This window comes from Callionymus lyra, chromosome 2, assembly GCF_982586985.1.
Source record: "Callionymus lyra chromosome 2, fCalLyr1.hap1.1, whole genome shotgun sequence".
NCBI lineage: Eukaryota > Metazoa > Chordata > Actinopteri > Syngnathiformes > Callionymidae > Callionymus > Callionymus lyra.
Genome location: NC_141819.1, coordinates 13,864,815 through 13,878,454, shown reverse-complemented (window position 1 = coordinate 13,878,454; position 13,640 = coordinate 13,864,815). Strand labels below are relative to the sequence as shown.

At 38.6% G+C, this 13,640-nt stretch overlaps 1 protein-coding gene across 8 annotated transcripts in view; it reads right to left on the bottom strand.

Annotated features, from left to right (window-relative positions):
- The window catches only part of adgrl2a (adhesion G protein-coupled receptor L2a), a 111,516-nt gene extending 98,246 nt beyond the window's left edge, over positions 1-13,270 (bottom strand). For 2 of the 8 annotated variants that reach the window (XM_087783583.1, XM_087783586.1), the window contains exon 1: positions 12,422-13,264. The gene's annotated coding sequence lies outside the window, so the exon portion shown is untranslated. Of the gene's footprint in view, positions 1-12,421 lie in introns of all 8 variants that reach the window. The other 6 variants (XM_087783588.1, XM_087783587.1, XM_087783581.1 and 3 more) reach the window with 5 other exon arrangements.
- Positions 13,271-13,640: the final 370 nt, after the last annotated feature.

The following is a 13,640-nucleotide window of genomic DNA, read 5'->3' as shown; positions in this document are numbered from 1 at the left end:
CCATTGAAGTGTAATTGCTACAGTTGTAAGTTATACAAAATAAGCACGAGGAAGACGGGCCGTGAATATGAAGCGAGCGCGATAACAAAACCCCGCTGGTGAGGAATGTGATACTCGCCGAAGCACCGTCGCGAGCTAGCTTCTTTGTAGCTGCACGTTTATAGACCAGCTGTTGTTTTTTTTTTTCTTCCCCTGTGACAAGAGAATGTTTTTTTTAAAGACACATTTCACGTTCTTTATATAGTGTTACTTCGACTGTTAAGCGTCCTGAGAATGACTGTTACGAGGTAACACTTTAAATAATGGTGCGGCAGATGGCTCCGTTTTTTCTACGTTAACACAAAAAATAACAGTATTCTTTTTTTTTGTTTTACTGCTACTACTGGCAAAAGACAATATTCTGATAGAAGTTTATTTAATTAAATGAACAAACTCTTGTCACTATTAAAAGAAAAACAATTGGCTTTATTGACTTTTGTTTTTTCTGTTGTTGGTGTCTGTCCATTTAAAACCATTGTGTGGTCTCTGGGTCAAGGTGACCCGGTGACCCACCACAAACACGTTTGTTTTCGGTACACCGGGTCACCTTGACCCAGAGAGAACACAAGGGTTAATAAGCTGTAAAAAAAAGTCAATATGTTCCTTTCTTTTTAAAATAAATCTATATTTTTCTCACTTAAAAATCAGTTTTACATATCACCCTGTAACGCGTATGTGTTCTGGCGATTAAACATCTTCCTGTCCGTGACATCATCAAATGACATCACGCTAACCCTCGCAGGAGTCGAGGTCTCAAGCTGTCAAGTTGATATCATTGATTTGCTCATTTGTATTCAAGTTCAACATGTCAATTTGTGTAACCAGATTGAGAAATTGCATTTTTATATTCAGAATCAATACAATAATTTTATAAATATGGATGAAATGGGTTTTTATATTAAAGAAATAAAAATGGGACAATCATGTTATTATAAAGTGAGCTTATGTACAAAATTTTTATTTGGAATTTGGGCAAAAAAAACTTATATTATCCAGAAAACTAACCATAGAAATAGCAAAATTTATATTTATGAAGATAAGATACCTATTTCTGTAAATCTCCAGTTAGTTTAAAAGGCTATAATTTATAATACTAAATTTAGGATGTTTATATAATCTAAAACATATATATTCATTATGTTTCATGTTTAAAAAAAACACCTAAATATGCACCAAATATAAAGTTTGCAGCTGTAAATTGCAGAACAAATGAAAACCTAGGGCTCGTTTAAAGCCTTATCATGCAGAAACGTTGACAATTAAGTACAGTTATTTCAGATTTCCAGCTTTCTTCTGTGGTTATGTTGTCAACCCTCCGTGATTTATTCTCCAAAAAAACATTCAGTGCATCAATTAGCACTTTTGTTCGGGGCTATTACTGCATGCTCCAGTTGTATGAATCGAGTTAAGAAAGCCTCATTACCCTTTCTGTCCTGGCCAGAAAAGAAACTTCTTCCCAAAGTTAAAATACCATCTATTAAGAGAGGTTTTTTGTGTCGGCTTCACGTCGAGCTCTCTGACCAACTGAATCTTCTTCAGGTGAAAGAAACAGATCTATCTGGTGCAAGAGTGGGCGTCGCATTCAGTGTCTGGGCTGCAGCGTTTCAGGAAAATCCATCCACGGATCAAAGGTGCGCGCTCTTCATCGCAGGCGGAATTTTCCATGTTAAATATCTAATATGTGTCCGCTAACCTCTGTGCTTGGAGATGCTATCGGGGGGGCTTCGGCAAGACTTTTCCCAGCCTCGTGTAAAGGTTCTGAGATTGTCATCGCAGCGAGCTCTTTCGCCGGCCCCCGGAGCCCACTGGACCCAATTTCTGATGAAAATGGCTGCAGGAACCGCGTCCTGTCGGTTCACTCCAGACCCACTCGTAATCAGCTCTGGATTTTTCAAATGCCGGAAATGCCAGTGGCTTGACTTTTTTTTTTTTTAGAGCGACAATTGGAATGCTCCAGTTTCCAACCCCTCGTTTTGATTGTCCTCTTTTTTTATCCAAACGCTTCCATCAACTTCCATTCAACGCCACTCATCACACTGGTACAGCTGCTGAAACTGACGCCAAAGAGTGTTGCTGTGCACTGACCCTACATTGAATGTGTGTTGGAGTTCTTTAACAATTCAAGATTTTTTTTCAAATTAACAGCTGGTACATTTAACAATGAAACAGTTATTAAAGTAAATGAAACTGAACTGACTTCTTCTTGGAATATACTTTTGAAAAATCATAGTAATCACATTAATACATGTGGAAAAAACATGAATCTTGCTTTAAATTACTTTAAATTGTTTATTAACTAGATGCAACTTTTTGAGGAGCATATGCATAAGTATATATAAGATATAATATTAAGATATAATATATCATAAGTAGTCATTCAAAAATGAGAAACATTGAAGTAAATCTATGACAATTGTAACATAAATGTGGCCCAAATAATTACATTATTGCATCTCAGTTGTCAAATAGTACAATATAATACATATTTATCAAAATATTTTGTACAACATGTGATTTTTTTCCTTCCCAAAACATTTGTTTTCCTTCTTAGAAAACATTGAATCAGAAATACTTCATCCACGAGGGATCATTTGCTTTTAAGATACCAAATCTCTGTAAATCTGTAAATCTCCAGTTAATGTGCAAGGCTTTAAATAGTATTACTGAATTTAGGTGGTTTATACGATCTAAAGCATATATATTCATTATTTTTCTTATTAAAAAAAAGACATAAATATGCACTAAATGTAGAGTTTCCAGTTGTGAGTTGCAGAATAAAGGAAAACCTAGATTGGACCATGTTTTTATTCAATAATAAAATGCATCATTTGAAAGTAAACGTCATAATATTAAAGATATCTATAGTTGTAGCCAACATTAAGTCGGGAACTCCGGTGTAATTCCGACTATGACGATCATGCCGAAAACACTTGGGAAACCTTTAAAGATCTATTGAATGCTTCGGATTTCCAAGAGGTTTTTATTGGCTGCTTTTATAGGTTGGTTAACCACCTAAAGGTCTATAAAAGTAGATCATGCCACTGTGAACTCGTGAAATTCTAAAGGGGTGCCCGGGTAAGCAATCATGTAACCAATTTGTTTGTAATAAAATCTAAATCTGGTTACAATTGACTTGTTTTTAAAGGTGAAAAATCAACTGAAACAAGCTGTAATAGAAGCATCCTGGTGACTGAAACTCGTTTTTTTTTTATGATTGATTTATCTAAGAAATAAACGTGAAAACTCCTGCATTATTATTATATTTGTCACATAAATGAAAGCAGGGAGTAAATGTGTGATTCACAGCGGGATTCACACAAGCAGAGCCTTCTCACACCTCATCAAGGAGGAGGAATGATGAATATTGTGAATTATTATTACATTTTTTTTTTTTTTTTCCGGTGCAAACGCCAAACAGATCGAATCAAACGCTGAAGGTGTCAACGTGAAGCGTTCCAACTTGCATTACAGATGCATGAGAAAATGTGACGGATCCATCAACACAAACGCTAGCTCAACTTATCAGAGATTCAAGTTGTTTATTAGCCAACAGCGGAGGAGGATCCGCAGCCAGACCCCGGGCTCAGCTGTACAAGCAAAAAGCTGCAAAAAAAACCCCCGTCGTCGATCTTGTGCACATCAGCCTCTTGTCCGAGAGCTCGGTTCATGTAAAGATGTTTATGCAAGACGGACACGTTATAAAGCATCTCTGAGACGGACTCAAGCTGCGATGACAGTCCCTTTCAAATGTTGTTTTTTTTGTTCTTGTCCGGAGCCGACGTGACACTGAACCATGTGTGTTAAATTGATCACGACTCCTTTATCTGCCGAGAGACTTGCGTGGCACATGAAAACGCATATTTAAACTCTTTTACTCAGTTTATACTACAATAGTAGAAGAAGGTCTTGGTTAAAACTATTTGTCGACAAGCAAATGATTCAAGCTGAAAAGAAAAGTAGAAAAGATACGATAAATGGATTAAATATCAGTTACACTGAAAAAAATGATGATTTTTAAACATTTAGATTCAAATTCAAAGGTGAAAAAAGGAAAAAACTCCATCATGTTTCATTATTAGTGGGAGGTTTTTAGTCTGAAATGTGGATTTAAGTCAAGTCAAGAAGAAAAACCTGCATCAAAGACTCGTCTCACATCAGAATTGCATGAAGTTAAATGTGTCGCAACAAGACATTCTGCTCAGCAACAACCCTGCAATAACCCCGATCACTTTGCTGTCTCGAGTGTAAGTTTTTTGACTCAATATCCACCTTTTTAAGACGTTTTTTCTTACGCAAGAAACCATGAATAATCATATTAACCATTACTTCGATCAGAATAGTTTTTATAGCCATTGTTCGGTGACGGATTCCACCAACTAGGAATGTCTTTCAGTACATTTGTGCGACTTTTATAATAAAAAACATAGTAACGACTCCCCTGGATGAGGGGTCGGCAATAACGTTTGTTCAGGGGGCCACATTACATCCTGGGACTGTTATTAGGGGCCGAAAAAAAAAAGGAAGGAACAAATGAAGAATGACATTTAGGGTTGATTTTATTTAATAATATTTCATTTTTGAATTAATTTTAGTTGTATATATTCTAAATTTGTATTAAATATCAATACAAAAAAAGGGTTTTTTTTATGTTATGAATAATTGGTGTAATATTTTATTCTATATACTGTACATTTATTTATTTGTTTAATAATATAAAAGCACTACAAACAAATATTTAAAAAGAAAAACAATATCAATAACCATAAAAGAAGACATAGAAAAGTGGGGAAAACTACTTACATGAATCTTAAAAATTGCAAAAAGAACATTAATGTCAACAATATCTCAGTTAAATGTGTGAATAAATCCATTGTTTTTTTCATTTCATTATAACCATCTTCTCTTACTTCTTCACGACTTCGTCAATGGAGGAGACCTTCTCTTCCACGGTCCCGATTGGCTACGCTGCATCCACGCCGAGACAAAGACCGGAGTCAGACTGAGGGGCTTTAATCGAGCTACTGGCTACGTCTCACTATTTCCTCAGCATTGGAAACATGATCATATTCAAAGGGGTTGATTGACGCTTGACCCCCCCTCCCTCCAACCAATCGGAACGAAGTGGGCGGGACCAGCTCTCACGTTTAACGAATCATTGGTTAATCTTCTTTTTCGGTAGTTTAAACCGGAAATATCGGTTCATTTTTGCAAATATTTGGACATTTGCAATTCAAAAGAGTAGTTTGATTTGAGAATAAGAAATGTATACGAGTAGAATATGAGAAATAATGGCAGAAAAGATGTATTCAGGGTATAAGTACATGACAAGTACATGTTCCTGTGACGATGACGGGTATAAATATATATATATTAGTTATTTTACACCACAGCTTAAACAAGTACAATCCAGTTCTGAGGGCAAATCAATTGTTTTAACATCTCTTTTTTTTTTTTTGCCCCACAAAGTGACTTTTTTTTGGGTCCTGCGTTTTCAGATGTTCCCCGGCGCCGGTTGACCCGAACCGAGACCCGTTTGCCTCCGGCTTGTCACAAAGAGAAAGAGTGATGCGACGGAGAGAGAGAGAGAGAGAGAGAGAGAGAGAGAGAGAGAGAGAGAGAGAGAGAGAGAGAGAGAGGGCGAAGGCTGAGACAGCAGCAGGTGCAGCTGTGACAGTCGCCGTGTTGTCGCTCGCCCCCCGAAACACTGTAGTCGAGATGAGGTTCACAGATGTAGCCACTCACGGCGCCGCTTTATTGGCCGCCCGAAACAATGCATCTCTGTCAAGAACGCTTCCTCCTAAGGCCATTTTTTTTTCGGTGGAAGAGTGCGCTCCGTACGAAACAAAGAAGAAGAAGAAGAAGAAAAAAAAAAAGGAAAGCTCGTCCTGACACGCAAGGTCAGGTTTGCTCTACAGCAACACAATCGAACCCCCCTTACACCCCTACACCCTCCACCACCCCGTCCTCTCAACTACGCTGCCAAAAACTAGATCAACCTGGAGCAATCACGTTTTAGTACAACTTATTTTAGGCTTCACACATCAGCGGATTCATTCTTAAAGAATAGTTGAAGGTATAAAAGCAGAAACATCAACAAGAATCAAAAATTATTATTATCGCCCATTATTAGCTTTCGCTTCGTGAAAAGCATTTATAAAAATATAAGTTTTTACTATTGACAGAGTGAAGCTTGTGAATTGAACGTGTGGGCGGTTACAATACGTGTGTGTTTACGACTCTGAAGATGGATGAATATGTGAATTTACAGTATTTTTTAAACTAAAAATAAAGCCCATAACTATACAACAAATCCTGCATGAACTCTCACTTTAACACATAGTCTTACCTAGTATTTACAGAGTGAAGATAGTGAGTTCAAGGTTGTTTTTACGAGTCTGAAGATGGATGAATATATGGAATTTCAGTATTTTTTAAACTAAAAATAAAGCCCATAAATATACAACAAATCCTGCATGAACTCTCACTTTAACACATAGTCTTACCTAGTATTTACAGAGTGAAGATAGTGAGTTCAAGGTTGTTTTTACGAGTCTGAAGATGGATGAATATATGGAATTTCAGTATTTTTTAAACTAAAATAAAGCCCATAACTATACAACAAATCCTGCATGAACTCTCACTTTAACACATAGTCTTACTTACTATTTCCAGAGTGAAGATTGTGAATTAAAGTTTGTGTTCATGAGTCTGAAGATGGATGAATATATGGAATTTCAGTATTTTTAACCTAAAAAAAAGCCCATTACTATAAAACAAACTCTCTCTTTAACACAGTCTGCATGACTATTTACAGAGTGCAGATCACAAATGAAAAGCGTGAGGCGGTTACAATACGTGTGTGTTCACGAGTCTGAAGATTGATTGAAGATTTTTGTATATATTTAAACAAAAAGCCCATAACTATACGACAAATCCTGCACAAACTCTCACTTTAACACATAGTCTTACTTACTATTTCCAGAGTGAAAATTGTGAATTAAAGTTTGTGTTTGCAAGTCTGAAGATGGATGAATATATGCAATTTCAGTATTTTTTAAAACTAAAAAAAGCCCATTACTATAAAACAAACTCTCTCTTTAACACAGTCTTCATCACTATTTACAGAGTGCAGATCACAAATTAAAAGTGTGGGGCGGTTACAATACGTGTGTGTTCATGAGTCTGAAGATTGATTGAAGATGTTTGTATATATTTAAACAAACAAAAAAAGCCCATAACTATACGACAAATCCTGCACAAAAACTCTCACTTTAATACATAATCTTCCTCCTACGCACACACACACTCCTCATCGCAGTCGCCAAAACATCACACAAAACCACAAACTACACACACACGGAGACTGTTTTTTGCAGGACGTGCAACACTTTTTCTCCAACTTAACCCCCGAGAAGATCACACACACACACACACACACATTTTCAGCTACTTTCTTCCAATCCCGAGTTCCACCGGAGATCCCTGATAACGTGACTATTGTTTTCCCGTAAACGCACGGTCGTTCAATTACTGGAAGGAACCTCAACGAGGGCGGTTAAATCATTAGCAGAGACCAGATCTATATACGAATGCAGGAGAAGGAGAGAGAGAGAGAGAGGGAGAGAGAGAGAGAATAGAGATGGAAGCCAACTTTACACGGAAGGAGTTTGAGTGGACCACACACTCTTTTAAAAATAAAAAAAAGCAGCAGGACTCGTGATTCACTGCGGGAAATTAATAGACTAATACCTTATGTTCGCCATCGATGCCAAACCTCGCTTAAGGAAGAAAATCTGATTTTCATTACGAGTGATGAAGGGAATTTATTTCTGTGTACACAGAGCGAGGAACCACAAACACAGAGAGTCAGCACGAGAAGTCGTTAAAAAAGTTAATTTATGATTCTTTTTTTTTTTTTTTCACATCCACTTGACGTATTTTGGCAATGATGGTCATCAAACAGAAAAATTGTTTGTTGGTTTGTTTCCGCAAACTTACTGTGCCTGTGATATTTCTCCTCAACTCCCAGACCAGACGCTCGACTCCATCTGACTTGGCAGTGACTTTACAGGAACAAAGCTCCCACACACACACACACACACATGCACTAACAGGACTTTAAAATTAAAAATAAATAAATAAATAAAAAAAGGAATATATCAAAGCCGCCAAAAAAAAAAAAAAGCCTAACAAGTAAATCGAGAGGTTGATTCTGTGATCATATAAAGCTGTTCGTCACATCTGCCATCTAACTCTCAGGGAGAAAATGCGGAGTGTGTTTTCATATAGGTTCTTCAATGCTTACTCCTTTGAGGTTGGATCAAGCCCCGCCCTCCTTTATTGTCTCCCCCCCCACACCCCCAAAAAAAATAGTAAATGTGTCTAAAAAGATCAACAATAAGAATAACTATAAATAACATTCATTATTTCGGGTTATAGTCCAATTGTTATCGATTTTCCTTCCTTTAGATTACTTTATAAAGAAAGATATTTTCTAAAACTAGACTTTTCTTCACACGAAATTGTCACCGCCGTCCAAGATGGCGCCCGAGTGTTGCAGGAAATATATAAATATCGCTCTTGATATGTTTACACACACACACCCTATTCCTAAATAACAGCCCCGTCTTGTTGGAAAAGGGGGTTTTAAAAAGTGAGGATGTGCTTCGTTCTCCTATAATCCGGCCTGAGACGTCGCTCCTTCCCCTGGCAGACGTCGGCAGATCCCCCTCTTTTTTTTTTTTTTTCTTCTCCTCCCAAACCAGGCCTCGCTCTCGGCAGAGTCGCAATAACTGCTGTTTGCTCAGAGCCTCTCGCCTTCCTGGGTCTCCTCTGTCACCGTGAATATTGAATTCTTATTTTTTGCCCAAATAGTGTTGCAGCTGTGCACAGATAAGTACGAGTAGAGTGTGTGTGTGTGTGTGTGTGGAGAGTGTGTGTGTGTATGTGTGAATATCAATTGTATATTCAATTAAAAAAGGATTTAAAAGAAGAGCGAAAGTCATATGCTGTATACTTTTTACTTTATATTTAATTTAAAAAATAAATGTTTTTGTTTTTTAAATATCACACATAAAGCATGAACTGGGGTTAACATTAGGCCTGAAAACCAAAAGCAGATGGATGAACCAGAAATAAAAAGAGTAAATTATCCAAACTAAACTTTTCTTTTTAGAATCAATAAGCGGCGACTCGAAGTATCAACACACATGGACAAAGAAAGAAAAAAAGAAAAATCGAGATATGTAACGTGAGACTATAACACTGAGATCACACGACTCGTGTGCGAAAATGTTCTCCTTCACCACCAACATGACCGTGGAGCCTTCTGCCATCCCCTGGTTAAAAAAAAAAGCCGAAAAAGACTGTAAAATATGAACAATAGCTTCACGGTTCCTCTGGACTATCTGCTCCAATAAAAAAAAAGGTGAGCTGTGATTAAAGGTCGATACATTTACACCCAATCGTTGTATGACCAGAAGATAAAGAAAGAGAAGGGTTGGTTTTTTTATGACCCACTTTTTTTTTTGTTGCACTTTGCACTTCCTTTTCTTTAAAGAAACACAAAACGAGAGGGGGCAGCGTCAAAAGCGAGACGCCAGATAAGCTCAGGAAGCCCGCCACTTAGCCAGGCGCGCACACAGCTATCTGGCTAATATCCATGTTGTTCCTTGTCAGACGCGTTTGAATCGACCCCTTTTTTTTTTTTTACTTTTCCACGGCCCATGTAGCGTTCGTCTCGGAAATTATTTAGGCAAGCAGAAAGTTTCACCTGCTATTTGAGGGGGTAGGTGGGGGGTGTTGGGGTTGAATCCCCCCTCCACCCCACTAAGAAGCCTTTTGGCAAGTGGAAACAAATGTTCCCCAGAATGACAGGGAGGGGAACACACTGGCACACAATGTTTTACCGATTGCCAATCGTAAAATAAAATCAGTCATGAAAGTGGAGGATTTTTTTTTCGTTGTTGTTGGCCGACCGCAAGCCTGCACATTACTTTAAATTTGCTGTAGCCTTTTTTTTTTTTTTTTTTTTTACAGCCTTGTTTATGCCATTTAACGACAAGTAGTTTTCCGCCTCAACGTGGTTCCACGTAGGTGGTTTAGCGACAAAAGTGGAGTCGCATCTAAAATAAAAGCCAAAAAGGAAAACCCACTACTTTCAGAAAAAAAAAGCGGGGATGCGAGTCTTAAACGCTTAACTGCCATCCTTCCACTTCTGATGTATTCACGAGCTCCGTCATTGGCCAGATTTTGTCTCCAGCCTTAGCAAACATCAGGACATTTGCAAGTTGAAATGGAGCCTTTCCTTCTTAGACTGGAGCGGCATTTGCTCATGAATAAAAGGGAAGGAATGAGCTTGAAAATTGGTGGTGGTGTTTTTTTTTTTTATTATTCTTTCACCGGTGTGGATAGCTAGCGAAAAAAAACAAAACAATTCAGGCACAAACGCAACCACGGAAATCAAGCGTAAGCCATTTGCCAATTATATGCCGAGTGCAGAAACAACAAGATGATATCGATGAAGGTGCGAACAGAGGAAGATCTAGAGGGAACGTTTCACCCTTTTTTTTCATCCCTGTGTTATACAAATGAAAAATAGTAAAGCCACAGTGGTGGAGTCATTTCCACCAACACGACTGCTTTAAAAAAAAAAAAAAAAAAAGGTGCGACATATCTCCACGGGTCCCCGGTCGAGAAAAAGCTCGAGTAGCAAATGGTACTTTAGGAAACAACAAGTCTCGCTGCTAAAAAATGAAGCAACAGTGGAAAATGTCACAAATTCTGATGAGTTCACACGGACTGTCTCATTCGCGCTGGACGTCTCGAGAGGCTCGTGTGATGGGAAAAAGAGTGGGGAATACACTCCCCGAAGCGGAGGAACATTGGGTCCGTATTGATCCACCAGAATCAGTACCGCAGGTATCCAAGATAAACAAAGAGAAGAAAAAAAAAAACAATCTGGGGGTAGATGGAGACGAACACACCTTCTCACTCGTGGTCGTAGCGATGAATGGAGGCGTCAACTAATGTATACACTTGTATTCTTCTTTGTGTCGTTTATTTTCAGTTATTTGACAACAAAAAAAAGGATTATTTTTTTAAAAAGTTCCTCACTAGAATCATTCCATACGCTCGCTCGAGCCACCATTTGCTTTTCTTAAAGCCACACCTTTCATAGCTATGATACTTTCTTCTTCTTTCCTTTTTTTTGGGGTACAAAAAAAAGCGACGACACACTCGTTCACACAAACAAGTACATATGGGATATTTGCCTTCTGGAAGTACTTAAGAAAGAAGGAAGAAAGAAAATAAAAGGCGAGAGAACACTCAGAGCCACAACCAGTGGCACTAAATAGTACTTGTATTGTTTAGTTCCTCTGACCACTTCATATGCTAATATGTTGCTTTTCAAACCAGTGGAATACTATAAATACCATGAATTTAACGGATATAGAGTAAGATAAAGGCTTAAAAGATGAGCTTTTTTTTAGATAGTTTTCACCAAACACTGCAATGAAAATGCAATGCATTACTCAACTCCTTGTATTCACCCAAAGAATATGAATAGATCTACTAGGGTTGAGATTTGACTGAAATCTACTCAACAAAATGTCACACTTTGGTCTTTTTTTCCACCACAATAGAAGTGCAACTGAGAACCAACGGGACTCTTCTTATGCAGAGAAGGAATTCGCACCTCTCTATTCTTACACTCAAAATATATATGTATATATAAAAAGCATGAGAAGGCTTACAAAGCTAAATTAAAAAAAAAAAAAAAGTCGATCCCTTCTTCCTCCTGATGATCAATGGGCTCCCGGGGGTCGGACCCTCTCGCCGCGGTGCAGCGTGCCCGGGCTGAGCGGCGCGTTCGTCGGCGGCGTCTGCCTCGCACGCACCGCCGACTCCTCCGGCACATGGTCGTCAGCAAGTTAAATAATAAATGTGCGGTGAAATGATCTAATCTCTCTCCTTCTCTCTCTCGCTCTTCTCTTCTCTGCGACAAAAACAGACCCGTATTTTTTTGCGATATTTTTAACGGTTTTTTTTTTATTTTTAGGATCACAAAGAATCTTATTTCTAACAGCCGAAGCCCCAATTATAATGGATTAGACTTTGAATGGCTTCAGGAATCACACCCAAGAATCTTTTCTTTAGGTCACAGCTTCTACATAAATCCCCCCCATTCAAAAGAAACAAGAGCACCAGTGGATTTAAACCCCCCCTCTCACACACATATACACCCCAACTTTTACAAGCTAAAAGTGGGGGTCTTTCCAAACCAACCAACGATTTCTCAATTTTATTTCCCTTTAGAAATAAGAAAAAAAAAAAAGTTGCGCTCGTCAAAGTTGGAAAAAAAAATAACAAAAGATCTTACCTTCCAGTGAAACGCGGTGAATCCACACACACACACACTCACACACACACTAAAGGAGGGGAGGGGGGTGAATGAAAAAAAGTCAATGCGGGGAATTGTTGCTGGAAAGGCGGACTGAAGTGTGAGGCGGTGGTGGAAGGACGACCGGAGCGGGACTCATGCTTCTTGGACTCTCTCTCTCTCAGGCGCTCGGGTCTCCTCTCAGCGCGGACATTCCACTTCTTCTCCGGACACGCATTTCCATGGCAGCTCCTCTCCTCTCAGCATCTTTTTTTTTTTCCAAATAAAATGAGAATAAAAAATAAAAAAAATCCTCAATAACAAGCGGTTAAAAAAAAAAAGTGTGGTGCGTTCACGGTCTGCTGTGAGGCTCGGGAAAGTCCGCGTGTGTGTCCTTGTGGTAGAGCCGTGTCTCTCGGTGGTGTGGAAGAGCCCCGGCGGTTGGAGAAGTTCGAGCAGATCCAGCTCTCAGTGCGTCGGTCGAGGGAAGCGAACTCAGAACCTCCAGTCAACGGAGCCGGTGCAGCGACGAGCCGAAGCGAGCGCGAAAACCCGACATGGACTTTCTCGGCAAATCCGAGCCTGGACTCTTTTTTTTTTTTTACAACTAGAGCAAGTTGTGATCATCAATTTTTTTTTCCTTCACACACATCAATACATGGAGATGATCTGAAATATTCTCCCCTCAATTGGCCCCTTTTTTTTCTTCTTTTTTTTTGAGATGCCTCCCCGTCACAGCCCTCACTACCCAATGACAGAGGTCTTATTCTACTGTAATACTAGCGAGCATCAAACGGCTCCTGAGAGAACAGAGGCTCCCCCCACCAGCCAGCCCCGTTTGGCCCCACATGAAAGAAGAGCGAGTTCGACTGGTCACCAGCGCCTTCTGTGTGGAAATCACGTTTTTATATCTTTTATATTTATATATATATTTTTTGGGCAATTCCACTGTAGTCGCGGGGGCCACGCAAGCTAAAACTACAGGCGAGAAAAGCTTAAAATATAATGCGAAAGAAAGATTAAGATTAAATTATTGCTTAAATGTATATTTTATACTGTTTATTTTTATATGATATAAGAGCATTTTTTTTTTAGATTCGCTTAAATCTTCTAAAATACTCACAGAAATGACAAAAACAGTCCTAAATCAAATAAAGTTGAACTAGTATTGAATAATAATAATAATAATAATAAATCAAAAGTTTATACATGATCTCGA